Source organism: Pagrus major, chromosome 8 (assembly GCF_040436345.1).
Source record: "Pagrus major chromosome 8, Pma_NU_1.0".
Taxonomy (NCBI): Eukaryota; Metazoa; Chordata; class Actinopteri; order Spariformes; family Sparidae; genus Pagrus; species Pagrus major.
In genome coordinates this window covers 15,481,835-15,495,230 of record NC_133222.1, presented here as the reverse complement: position 1 = coordinate 15,495,230, position 13,396 = coordinate 15,481,835, and positions in this window count along the sequence as shown.

The window sequence follows — 13,396 nt, the reverse complement described above, 5'->3', positions numbered from 1 at the left end:
ATTCACCATGTTTTAAGGAGTAATATGTTATATAAATGAGGCTATGGATGATTTATAGACATAAACTGATGCGCCCTCAGAAACACTTTGGATAAGGGAAGGCACCTTCAAAAAATACTTGGCAGATGATTGGACAAACTACCATCTATCACTGGCTGTTAAGGCTGGAAAGTTTGGTGTATGTAAGTGCTACTGAAGTGGAGATTTCTGGCTCAGAGAATGAAAAGAAAAACCTAATTTTGAGAAAATAGCCTTTAATGGTATGAAAAAACGTAAGTAAAGTACTGCAGTAGATATCACCATTAAACTTCCCCAGTTGATCATGTACATTAAGAAAAATTGTTTCTGTTTCACAAGTTTTATAATATCTTATCTTTAGATCTGGAAATGAGGCTATCTTATTAAATATGTACTAATTTGCATAAATGTTTATCCACTAGTCTGAAATAAGATATGTTATGGAAATAGCCCAATATCTCAAGTCAACCAGTCCATGAAGAAATAATGTTTCACCTGTAATGTCATCAAATCCATCCGCATAATTTAGTTTTCAAATGCTGAGTAAAATGAATGAGGAAACAGAACTTAGCAGGAGTCGTTTTCTGTCTTTTAACAACTGCAGCCTGACCTGTTTTTATCTCCTCTCCTGCCTGTCTTACCCAAGGCATCCGCTGGCACGCTATTAAAATGTCACAGCTCAATTTAGAGCTCATGCAGACTAATTTGCTGCGTTATCACAAAAGCACACTATCAAATGTGTGATATTAATGCTGGTTAGAGTATGAAAGATTCAAATAGAGCACATTAAAGGTGGAGCTGTGTACGTGTACCGCTCTCTCCTGCCTTTGGGTGTTGGGTCGGGTGAAGCTGTGTCTGGGACCAGAGGCTAGACAGCCAGGCAGTCAGATCCTGGCCTGGTCCTCCTTGGGGAACTGATGTATTTGTTAGTGCTGCCCTACAGTCATGATTCAGTAGCGGCCCAAGAGCCGGTGTGTCTGGTAGCATGTGAAGAGACCAAGGCTAACGTCTGCTGCTTCCACTACACCTCTCTAGGGAAGGCCTGTATCATTCGCCCAGGGCAGCCAATCACAGCACCATGGATAGCATCAGGCAGCTCTGGACTGGGATTTGACATAAAGGGATCAGAGGGGGGGGGGGGCAATTTCATCAAGCTCATTTGCAGGCTGCAGGCAGGGAGTGCAGAAGAAAACCTGGAGCAGACTTTAGTCATCAATGTTTATTTTCAACTGGCTGTGTGTTAGAAATCATTCATGCAAAATCCATTCATGGTGATTAATACGCCATCGCACTGCAACATGTTCTCAGTGCCAATTCAATTTTGCAAATGTACAAAGTTATTAAGGTCACTCTAATTTGTAAAAGAACAAAAATACAGCCTGTACTTGGCAGTGCACAGTCACAGGTTAAGTAAAAAAAAAAAAAAGGCTGTGACAGCGAGAGAATAAATGTGTTAATTATAAATTTTATGGTGAATCCCCGAAAGCCTGGTGATTTTTATCTGGAAAGGAGCCAAGGCTTCATCCAGGATTCATTTCCCAATTTAATGAGGTGTAGCAGCTCAGCCCAAGCCGGTCAGCATGTGCTGTCTTTGTGTGCATACTGTATATGTGGTGTGTGTATGTGTGCTATAATTATCCCTGCGAGCTGCAGTGATATGGGGCCAGCCCCTCACATCCCTCTCACAGTTGGAAGACAGTGGAAACTCAAGTGGGGCTCTTAAGGCCAGAAACCAACCACCAGGGCCTGAACAGAGAGCATAAAAGTGATTAAAATATCCAGACTTTGCCCTATTCAAATCAAGCAGTGGAGTATTCATGAACCTGATTCTAAAACCTTCACTTTACCGATGTGGCATGAGGCAAAAGCCTGCATAATAAATATATTTTAAAAGAAGAAACTACAATCCAAAGCCCGTTCCTCATTTGAATATACAATCCTTTGAGGGGACGCGCAATCACAAAACATCCATCACATTTGTTGAACCTTCCTATGCATCTTGTGCTGACAGAAATGGAGAAGCCAAAGTAAATAAAGCTCACTTCAGCGCAGACTGCTGAGGCCGAGATAAAAACACAGCACTGCTGGGAGAGCTGTGCCAAAAGCTGTCAGACGGCTGATAAAATCGAACAGGAAATGGTTTGTTAGAAAGAAACACGACAGGTGGGTAAGAAGGACACTTACGGCGAGGAATTTTAGCTGTTTTGCAGATGAGGCAAAGAGGATAAAAAACTGAGCTATTGTTTCAGTTAGATAACTCAATACAATAGTCAAAGAGTACTTAAAGGACTAGACCAGTGTTTTTGGCAAGTTTCAGCTCCTCAAACCTGCATGAACTGATTTTTTTGGCCACTCGGGAGCTGTGGAAACAAATTGTCAGCACAACAATCTACAAATCGTGTTGATACGGTGAACATTTAGGGAAACAGCTGCTCATTTAAACATCTAGTGGATACAGATTAGCATTAGTATTCATTCATAGTCATATTTCTGTTCACCTGGTGAATCTAAGTATAATAATTACTCTCTCTTTTATGCTCTGTTTTGTCTCTCCACCAACTCCTGAGGGAAATATTTGGCTCTGCAGTTGCTAAACTCATTGCGTTTTTGCCAAAGACTTTTAGATGCATGCTTTGGTGGAGTTTGATGTTTTCTGTGGATTTTCCTGATCATTTTGGTTAGCCATTGATTTCCATTTATTCCCATTAGATATGAAAGAAAAAAACAAAACATAAAATCTGCATAAATTCTTCAAGTAGTGCAGAGAATATGTGCTTAAGCTGTATTATTATACAACAATATTGTAACGTATTTAGAGATGAATAATACAGATTTCTTTCAGCCGATTCCTATAACCGATAATTACCTGCTTCTCCTGGCCTATATTGATGAGATAACTGATCATTTCTCATTTTTGTTTCTTTAAAAGAAGTTCCTAACCTGTAGTTTTAAGCACACCTGAGGGTAAGAAATGCTAAAGAAAGCTTGAGAAAGATGTAGTGAGCAATGATGGATGATTTAATATTCCATCACTCTGATAAGATTTGTTGTGTTAAAACTTGCAGCCTTTCCTCTTGTATCAGAAGAAGTAGTGCATGCTGTGCTTCTTCTTCTTCTTCTTCTTCTCCTTCTTCCTCTTCTCTGTATTTATTTGGATCCCATACCAACTATAAAGGTGCATACCGCCACCTACTGCTTTAGATTAGGGGTGTCATGATATACCGGTAAGATACTCTACCCATAGTGCAGCTAAATATCACGATAATTTTGTGAGATGACTTGTTAAGTCAATGAAAGCAATTTGGCTTTGTATTATTGTCTCTATTCATTGGCTATAATTTTACCCATAATAAATAGCCGACAATATAAATTTCCTAATATTGGGCCAAACTCTATTGGCTTGACATTACTACAAACGTAGCGGCAGTGATTTCTGCATGTTTCCGAAATTGATGCAAGTCAATGGCTGCCTAGATTGGCCCTGAAACACAGCAGCATCGTGTGCAAAACAGTTGGCTGTGATGTAAGACAAACTTGATCTGTAAATAAAGTAACTAATATATGCAAAGGCCTTTAAATGCCACTACACAAGCTCACTAATTGTGTTTCTTCAGCAAAGTGAGATTCTGTTAATTACGGTCTTCGACTACATGAGACCACCTTCCATCAGGACCTGCTTTTCTCTCTGTTCATTTTGTCCGTGGAGAAAACACTCAGCACTTGTGTAACAGCTGCATTGAGCTGTCTGGCCTCTCATTCAACCGGCCCCTTCAATTACCCCATTGTCATTTTCCCATGGCCAGCTACTTCACCATCCCAAAACTAATTGGTTTTGTGCTCATGTCAGAGACGTGGCACATACAGCGAGGCACATACACACATTCATGCACTCTGGCTGCAGGACGTGAGGGTCAGGACATGTCTGAGCACACAGATGGAGCTGACGGGGGCACGAGCAACACGGATTGAAGCACAACACGGTGTAAATGAATGGCAGTCAGCAGGGAAAAAAAGCCCAATTGAATTTCCCTTACAGGAACAGATAATACTAACCCATATGCTCTATGCTAACCACTAGTGAAGATATTGTCATGGTCTGTGCCAAACAATGGTGATGCAATAGTGCAACACTGACAGAATCACCACTGTTGCATCAGTACTGTACAGTTTTAACATCTTTGATCAAAAACAAGCTTTTCTCTCATGCCAAGCACCCTAATTAACTCCTATAATCAGTGCTATTGATGGCTCATGCAATCAGGGGTTTGTGAGCCTCTGTATGGCCTTAATGGAGCAGCAGGGATCCCCTACAGACGGCTCAATGTGGGGGTATAATGATGAGAATGGCTCCGCACACAGGAAAGTGGTGATGAGAAAACGGATACGGTCGGAAGAGTTTATTTTTCTGAAGCTCCCGCTGCAGTGCAGGATGTCACTGCATGGAATTCAAGCCCAGGGCTGCGTGCCCATTTCTCTGTGCCATTAAACATCTATGGGGGAGCGGGAGGTCGCTTGAAAGGCTTTGCAGCGTAGAAGACAGCGAGACAGACTCTTTTTGGTTACCAAGGTTTAGAAAGTTTAATCATACAGGATTCGAATGCAAAGTTAGTGCACTGTTGGTTCTTTAAAACAAAAGCTGAGTGAATTTGTTGAGCTATAAACGCACAGCTAATGTAGTGGACGGGCATTAGCAGTGATATGAATTACAGCCATGGTGTGTGTGAGGTTGAATGTTCATTGGCTTTGACTAATACCTCTCTCAGGCCTTTTATCTGCAGCTACAGGATCACAATGGAAATTCCGCGTCACAGCTTCAGCGCGCGTTTCCCATAATCTTCTCATTAGCTTTTATAATTGGGGGGTCGTATGCAAATAATTGGTGTGGTTAACATATGAATTGGGGTCCTGTTGTTCAGGGAGACCTCGCAGCTCAAAAACACGCCGCAGCCCTTTCATCTGCACTGTACAATCCCAGACAATAAGAGAGGATTCGTCTGCTCCACTGTAAATATGTTGTTGGTTGGATACTACAAGCTAAAACTAAACTAATGTTTATTGTGGTTTTATGGCATACATGTGGTACAAACTGGCAGTGTGGAAAATTCAGGTTGCATTATAGGGACTATAGACTGTGGTGTTTTTGAAGCTTAGAAAATATAAGTCAAGATAGTTCGGCTTTTGCTGCATTGAGCTGGAAAAGGAAGCCAAATATGGCCAAGTCGTAGAAGCGCCGATTGTTTTGATAAAGGCAAAATGTGTGACAAAACAGCATTATAATGAAGTACTGTAGTGCTGCAGAGAAGACCTAGGCTACATATCTTTTTCTCAAGATGTAAGAAACATGTTCGTTGTCACATCATCGTGATTTCAATAGTTTTCTCAGTGAAAACTGTGATGTAACAATAATCTTTCCCACCAATCGTGATGTCACAATTAGACTAAAAGGACTCAAGACACTAAGGCAGGAGGAAGGAGGAAGGATGTAACAAAAGGTGAGCTTTATTAACTTAAATCTTAGTCCACAGAAGAAAAGACAGGCAACAAAAGAGAGAAATCAAGAGCACAAGAAAAATAAACTAAGTACAAACCAGGTTAACACGAGGACAAAGGCAGCAAACACACGTAAAACATGAGGAGAAAACAGGACCAGGGAACAGACGAAAATGCAGGACTGACATGAGAACAAAAACAGACAAACAGACAAAAGGAGAAGGAAAGACAGACTTGTGCACACAAGGGAGGGTAGACTAATAAGGAGCAGGTGAAACTAATAAGGCAAAAATGGTGGGAAAAACACAAAGACAGGAAGCTTATGAGGATAAGACCTACAAAATAAAACGGCAAACCCCAAACCATTACACGAGAATCATATGACAATCTGTCAAAAACAATCATAATATATTTTTTTATATCAACTTCATAAAAACACAATATCAAATCTCTGGAGTAGCCCTTTAAGCATACATTGCTCGGTTTTCAATACCTCTCCCCAGCTATCAATCGACCACAACCCTTAATGCTAATGGGCAGCTGCTACTAATGCAACGTGTCCGGCAATTTGTTTGGTCCTCCTCCTTTCACAGAGCGCCGCACATTGGCATTCACCGAGCTTCCTCCCCGTACACGCCAAAAACACTCCGGGATTCGCTCTCTGTCCCCTCTGCCCAAATGCTAATCACTGCCGGCGCCGGCACCTCTGAGACGAGGCTGCTCTTTAGCATGCAGATAGAGGCAGCAGCACTAGATGGGACGACTGTGTTAAGGAGGAAATCCCTGCCTGTTCAACTTGAATGGAACCGAAAGGCGTTTTGCTTTCATCTCATCATTGCAGACCAGCTAAATATGACATATAGTTGGTGAGTCACGTCCTCACATTATACCAGAGCTCCCTCTGAGAGCATTCTCATGATTGGATGGGTGTTGAAGGCCCTCTCTCGCTCCTCAGGATAATTGCTGGTGGAAAATTGGAGGTCTTTCAGTCTTCTCACTACCTCACAAAGTAGCAAAAGCCATAAATTATTAGTTAATAAAGTAGCGGTGGCAAGGTGGCAAAAGTTAAGTCCCTAAAGTGCATTTGTACACTTGTCTGAGACCTGACTTGTACAGTAGCTCATTACTGGAGAATTAAATGAGTGGAGACACTTTTAAAAAGCATTCATTAAAATGAGATCAGGAGGGGAAGCAGCACCAGGCTGAACGAGCAACTGTGGATCTGAACTTGACCTTTATTTGATAGCTAATCCCCACACTGTAATTACTCCTTAAAAGAGGATGTTTCAGTATCGCCAAGTGAAGTGAATTCATACTCGCTTACACGCATTTGCATAGACTACGCATCCCCCTTGTTTATGCTGTCAAACAGTCTATGGGTCAGTGTAGGATGTCGGACATCAAAGATGGAGCTTGAGAATGAGTGTGTTATGGGTGAGGCCATTCATATGCTGAGCAGAAGTTCATTATCACGAGCAAATGCAGGAGAGTGGGAGGAATGCATTCGACTGGCTTCCTGTAGCAGAAAGGAATCTCAAAATCCTCGCCATACAACGTCAAGAAACACTTCTAGCTACAGAAACATAACAGCTTTGAGAAAGTAATCAACATAAAACCAATCTGCTGTGGGAAGACGAGCAAATCCTGTGAGACAGCAGACAGGAACATCCATGCATATGTGAAATCAGAGACAAATGCTACTATTATGCTTATACGATATAATCCATGAGCCTGCAAAAGCTGGAAAATGTGTTATGGATAAATATAGGGACACTCCATACATTTTCAGCAGAGCACTCGAAACTGCCCTGTGTATCCATGGCAATCCCCTCCTGATCTCAGATCTCTACGCTGACAAAAAGATGTCAACCCTCTCCTCAAACACAGACGTACGTATAGGGGGGAAAAAAGAACAAAGAGGCCCAGACCCATTTGTCATCTCCTGAGTAACCTTGGAGAGAAACTGTACGCTTGACATCTGCTCTGCCCTAAAACACATCTCAACCTCCTCTGAGCTCAACAAAAGAGGTATGATTAGAATCTCAGTTTGCCACCGTGTCCGCACCGGATGCCTTTCTCCGCATGTGAAGGGTCTCTCAAGATGGGGCCAATATGTGGAGTTTACTTTAAGCTTAGGGCTGCGACAGAAACAGTGTGTGAGAACGAGAGTGGAGGAAATGTTCACATCAAACACACAAAAACCGGCAGCCATGATGTGTCGTAGTAAATGAACCCCTGGCGATGTCAGCTAACAAAGAGGAACAGCGTCTATATATGATTGCTCAGAGTCAACAGTTAATGCAACCAGGCCTCTCTGGAAAAAGAGCGACTGTATAATGAACACTCTTCTGGTGGAATTTGAATTGTGCTGATACAGTTTAGACGGGCAGGCAGTGATGGGTCATTTAGACCTGTCTGCGCTTTGTATGGTACCATTCAGTCTAGCAAAATCTGCCGACAGCATCAGATAACAAAGCGTGAACGCTGACTGAGCCCTGGAACAATCTGTTACCACTGTGTTGTTACCAGAACATGTAATTTGCCAGTGAGAAAGTAGCAGGTGGACAGAGGCAAGCGAGGTCTGGTCTTATTGAGGACAGTCTTCTATTTCCGGAGGCCATGTCGGTGCTCATAATCAAGCTAAACAGCATGGTGGAGTTTATCCACAGCGTGAAAAGGGATTCAGAGGCATTTCAAGTGAAAGAGATGAAAGAGAAAGACCTTTTCATCATGCAGTGTCTAAAATAAGAATAGAGACATCAAATATGAGAGTCTACAGTCATGCTAGTGAGGCTAACAGCATGCTAACACGCTCAAAACAACAATAGGCTTAGTGACCTGCTGATGTTTAGCAGGTGAATGTTCTCGCCATGTTTGTCATGTAAGTTGTTTAAAGGGGATTCAGAGGCATTTCAAGGAAAAGAAATGAAAAAAGACATTTCAGTGACGGGAAGGGAAGGGAACTATAGGAATGAATAGACATCTAAAAAATGCTAAAATAAGATTAGTCTACAGCCATGCTGGCGACACTGTGAGGCTAACAGTGTGCTAATGTGCTGATGTTTAGCAGGTTTATGCCATGTTTGCCATCTCAGTTTAGCATGTTAGCATGCTTAAAGTTATCAAGGGGCTCTATGTAAGAATTTGTAAAAATGTACATGTATTAATCACTTTATTTAACATGACATGAAAAAGTAGACCTTCCGCGTCTCTCTCAGTTGCCTATATAAGCCTGTTGAAGTTTTTAATGCTGCTAGACTGTGGATTTCTTTGTGAAGGACTTTTGTTTGCCCAAATTTGCCTAAACTTTCACTGATATTTGTTGGCATATTTCAGTCTGGACCAAAGTGGTGGACCAATAAACAGACTGGCATTGTCATTCCAAGAGCCACTAGCATGGCTAGTAAAGAGCTAATTGTGCTAGCGGTTGTTTGGCAAAATCCACCAACAACATCAGATAACATAGCGTGAAGACCGACTGTGTGTTGGAACAATCTGTTACCAGAACATGTAATTTGCCAGCGATAGAGTAGCGGTGAGAAAATCCCCGGCAGGTGGACCGAGGCAGCAAGGTCTAGAGTTATTGAGTGCCACCTCCACATTCACAAAGCGCCACAATAGGCCTCTCCTTCCCCTCCCCTCCTCCTCCTTCGCTAGCCCCTTCCACTCCACCCCACCTGTGTCTGTGAAAGGTCAGCGCAGAGGAGGGTCCTCACCCCCTCCCTGAACCCACAGCTCCCACTCCACAATCAGCCCCAACACTGGAGCCCAGTGCCAGGAAACTCAATCAAAGAGGGGCTTCAGAGGGCTCCAGACCTCTCAAAACCCTCCATTGTCTCCAGAAGGCTTCCCCACACCGCGGCCGGTCTATATGTAACACTGTAAGAGGAGTTGCTCATTACTGCCCGTCCCCGGTTCCACTTTGTCTCTATTGTGCAGCTGACAGAAGAATCCAGTTGCCCAGGCGGGCCAATAAAAGAGAGTGCAGTTACATAAAAAAAGAAAAAGAAACAAAGAAAATGAGAAAGAGGATTCCTGTGCAGGAGTGGGTGATAGCAAGACACATATGTTGCATGTGTGAGTGCAGGATGATCACACTGATACTCACCCTGGTGGTTTAATGTAAAAGACACAAGCAATACATAAATCTGTCACCTGTTGTGTCACTGCAAGACAGTTCTTTAATGGCATCTGTTTAAGATTTGCCATTCATCCCACAAGTTAGAGGGTATTGACTGATAGACACACCACACCACAATGTGTGTGAATGTCAGAGCAATCCATTATCACATAAAGGGAGCACTATGTAGTTCCCCCCTCTCTCTCACTCTCTCTCTCTCAGCCCCTCCTCAGCTCTATTCAGATACGGCAGGTGAATACAAATCATTTCCCCTTCGCTGCTCTCTAAAAGGACTCACCATCCAATTTCAGACATAGAGGACACAAACAATAGTCCTTTCAAAGTGTGAGAAAATCAAATCATGGTCTTTTTTTTAATGAAAGACACAATCAGGAGTTAACCCCTCGGAAATGTGAAACAAGTTCTGAAAAATTGTTTGGTTTTTTTTCTCATTTAGACTCATCAAAGGATCTATGAGATATAATGTGAGATCCTGCATATTAGAGCAAAAGGTCGAGCGGAGAAGCCTCCAAAGGAGAGATATTTTTGGGCAGCTTTACCAATCAGAAGCATGCAGACTGCATCAAAAGAGTCGTTCATCTTTCACAGCATTGCTTAGTTTGTTTTTGTTGACAAAAATGGTCATACGTTTAGTACATATTTTGTAGTGGAAAACATTTAAAACAGAGAAACAGGGGAACAGATCTTTCAATTTGATAAACTGGATAAAGAACTCAAAATGACTAAATGGTGATAGCCCGAGTAAATCTCACTGAAAACCACAAATATGTTGCAACTCTACGCGTCTTTCGGTTCAGTTTTCTATTTTATGTCGTGACAATGCTGTGCTAATGATCTAGTCTGGTTTAGGCACAAAAAAAAGCTTGGTTAGGGTTCGGAAAAGATCAGGTTTTGGCTTAAAAATACCTGTTCTGGTCGCCAATGACGCGACTTCTCATCAAAAGTATCTGGCGTCTCCATTCACTCTATACATATAGTAGCAATGAGAGCAGTTGCTGTACAAATGCCATAATTAAGTTTTTATTCCTTGACAAAAATTGCAATATCTTCTGGCATGGCAATGTTTTGTTTTCTAATGTTGCTTTTAAGTCAACTTCAGTGTCACTTTTGTCATGGAAAAAAATGTTTTGTGCAAATATTTTTCATCATAGTTTCCATTGAAGAAATTAACACAGAAACAGATAAAAGCAGCTCCGGAAATCTGAATGTTTTGCTTGATAAATGATTTAAAAACACTTTACGTCTTGTAAAAATCACTGGTAATTGATGGTCTATTGGCGCTCTAATTGACGAATCAACTTCATTTGACACTCTTGGTTTGGGTTTAATATTTCAGATAGTTACAGTCACTGTATTCATACTAAAGCAGTGACACAGTGGCTTTGTTTACCTAGACAAACACCATTTCTCCAATCTGTTAGAAGATGAAAACTGAATCACACAGAATATAATCCACATCAGATACGATTCACCAAAATACACCACAACACAAGCAGAAACGCTGCTTAATGTGAAAATAATGTGTGTGCCAGCTGCACTGATCCAAACACTCTTTCAGCCCAGTCTGAATGAGCTTTGATTGCGCTGGCTTAAGCTATGGCCACTCTATTTCACGAGTCAGGTTTTCATATGCAAAACCAAACAAACAACTCAGGGGAAGTGAACAATTCATCAAAGATGAGCCCCGAGTCAACTTCTCTGACTGTATTTGAATTGAGGAATGGCGCTGCGAATTTTCATTTAAAATCTGCCCCATTCAAAGACTTTTGCTGGAATTTGATCTAATTAAGTTCTGAGGCTGTGATATTTTACCAAAAATGAAATAACCGGGAGAGAGATAACATCTTCCTAAAGCGAATGGAAGATTTTTATGTTAGGGAGTGATTTGGGGACCCCATTTTATGTGAAACACTGTTTTTTGTGAAATTAAAGAAAGAATTACAGATTAAAGAATACAACGAAAAGCCCCTGGTGGTGACTGACTGATGATGACTGTGGGCTTAGAGCGAACATGTTTCTATCTGTCTCGTGGGTCTCGATGACTGAAATGTCGGATAATGAGTGTTAATGATACAAATGAAGAATTTGGCTCTCTCACAAAGGAAGTCCCTTTATATGCTGTAAAACTCTCTTTATGCCAGATGTGACATGAAAAATCACCAGAGACTCAAAACTAAAAAAAAAAAAGTTTCCTGGTGTTATACTGTAGCTTAGAGTTTTTCCCCTATTACATCCATCACTTTGAGAGTTTGAGTGTGTTTCGAGTGGGCTTGGTGTTTTACCCAGAGGGCATCGCGGCTCAGATAAACAGTGCTCCATCCTCACAGATCGTCTGGCCCCATCAGAAATAATGGCCCCGACAAGAACTGCTCCATCAGCCCTCATTTGTCAAATGGTGATTCCGGAGGAAACATTGCTCCCATTTAACACTAACAGTCCGCCTGGCTTCCGCTCACAGCCTCTGTCCTGTGTCTGTGTTTGACGGCAACAGACCGGTCGCTAATGCAGGAGAAGTGTCTGCTGAGTGTTGGAAAATGGGTGGGTGAGGGTTTTCTGACTGTGTCTATTGCTCAGCGAAAGGTCGGCGCTGAGAGGTCGAGTACCGCAGCTGGACAAGGTGTGTGTGACCCGTCTCCGGGGAAGGACACCTGGGGTGGTTCAGCGTGTTTGCCCCCAGGGTCAAACATGATGGATGAATGAATTACTGCCAAAACAGATAGTGGTACAGTATCTCTGCTGGAACAAGCACCTTAAAAGCATGAATAAATGCATTTTATGGTCACACATGAAGCATAAACATATAAACTGAAAATGTATTTTTCAAACGTGGATACACACTTATTTTTTATGAGGATTCATAAGGATATTTAATATGGAAGTCGAAAAGACACACAACTACTCAGTAGAGCGCATACCTCCGCCAAAGCCCAACATTTCCCTTTTGTACTGACCCAAAGATACCAGCTGCCTAAATACTGCTGATTTTTTTATTCTTTTCTCAAGATCCATACAATATTCCCAGAGATATTAACGGAGAAAAAAAACATTTATCAAATACATGTGCTGCCCCCTACTTGTTTGGAGTAGGAATTTAAGAGGCGGTCAATTCTTCCATATTAAAAACTCCCCGATCCATCTGTTTTTCCAGATCAAAAGTTAATGGGGTCGATTCTGGGCTAAGACCCACCCTCCATCCAAGTTTGGTGGACATCTGTTCAGAAGTTTTTGTGTAACCCTGCTGACAAACCAACCAACCAATCAAAACATAACTGATACTCTACGGATTAATTTCACACATTAATCGTTTAATCTATAAAATGTCAAAAAATTGGAAAAATAGTGATCCCAATTTCTCAGAATGATGTCTTTAAATTGCTTGTTCTGTCCAACCAAACATCCAAAACCCAAAGACTCTTCATTTACTTTCACAAATGACAAAGAAAAGCAGCAAATCCTTACATTTAAGAAGCTGGAACCAACAAATGGTTGATATGTTTGCTTGAATAAAGACTGAATCTATTAATCAATCAATAGGCAATTCATCATTTTCGATCGATTTATCATCGCAGCTGTATTTCAAACTGAATTGAGATTCTATAAAATGTAACAAGACAACTGTGAACGCACAAATATGAATAATGAATTAAATGAAAGAATATATTAGTGGATAGAGGCTTACCAAGCAATAGAAATCCACATAAGCCTGTATACAGCTTTCTATTCCAGTGTGCTCTCACATCTCAAATT